Genomic DNA, 1,079 nt, shown 5'->3' with positions numbered 1-1,079 from the left:
GGGATGCAACGAGGAACTTCCCAGGAGGTCACCCATCCTAGTACTACTCGCCAAAACACGCTTAACTTCAGGAGTTACGATGGGATCCGGTGCTTTAATCTTTGGTATGATCGCATCCGACATGTTATGCACTCATTTTCCCCTTATGCTTGCTCCTCCCGCTCTTTATGCTCTATTTTGCCGCCATGTCCATCCTCTTTTTCATCCAGCACCACCGTTTCCCATCACCAATAGCGAAACCAAGTGCCGCAAAAAAGGAGGGATAAGTCCTAACTTCACCATGAATGTATACGCGTGGCGCTACGAAGGGATCGCAACACGAGGACTTCCCGAGAAGTCACTACATCCTAGTACTACGCCACCTTCGGCAACAGCAGTTACGACGATGGGATCTAGGTGCTTTAGTCTTTAGAGTATGATCACATCAGGTATGTTATGCACTCTGTTTATATACTTGCTCCTCCCGCTCTTTATCTGCTCTATTTTGTACCATGTCCATCCTCTTTTCTATACTGCACCACCGTTTCCCATCACCAATGAACCGAGCAGTGCCCGCAAGAGGAGCTTCTCGTCCTAACTTCACCATGAATGTCGCCCAGCGTGGCGCTAAAAGGAGGATGCAACACGGGGACTTCCCGGAGGTCACCCATCCTTAGTACTACTCTCGCCCAAGCACGCTTAGCTTCGGAGTTCGATGGGATCCGATTGCTTTAGTCTTGGAATGATCGCGGTGCTTTAGTCTGGTATGATCGCATCCGAGCATGTTATGCACTCATTTTCCCTTATGCTTGCTCCTCCCGCTCTTTGTCTGCTCTATTTTGTGCCATGTCCATCCTCTTTTTCATCAACCACGTTTCCCATCACCAATAGCCGAGCACGAGTGCCATAAAAAAATATCGTCCTAACTTCACCATGAATATTAGCGCGTGGCGCATAAGAGGAGGCGTCCTAACTTCATTTCATCCGCACCACCGTTTTACATCACGAGAGACTTCCCGGAAGTGCCACATCCTAGTACTACTCTACTTCCAAGCTGCGCTTAACCGGAGTTTTGATGGGATCCGATTGCTTTAGTCTTT

At 48.7% G+C, this 1,079-nt stretch overlaps 1 pseudogene; it reads right to left on the bottom strand.

Annotated features, from left to right (window-relative positions):
* LOC139834811 (5S ribosomal RNA) lies at window positions 1–118 on the bottom strand (annotated as a pseudogene).
* Between the last annotated feature and the right edge of the window lie 961 nt (window positions 119–1,079).

The sequence above is a fragment of the Lolium perenne genome, unplaced genomic scaffold, assembly GCF_019359855.2.
Source record: "Lolium perenne isolate Kyuss_39 unplaced genomic scaffold, Kyuss_2.0 unplaced63, whole genome shotgun sequence".
NCBI classification, from domain to species: domain Eukaryota; kingdom Viridiplantae; phylum Streptophyta; class Magnoliopsida; order Poales; family Poaceae; genus Lolium; species Lolium perenne.
Note: the sequence above shows the minus strand (reverse complement) of the source record. Positions and strands in the feature narration are given on the sequence as shown.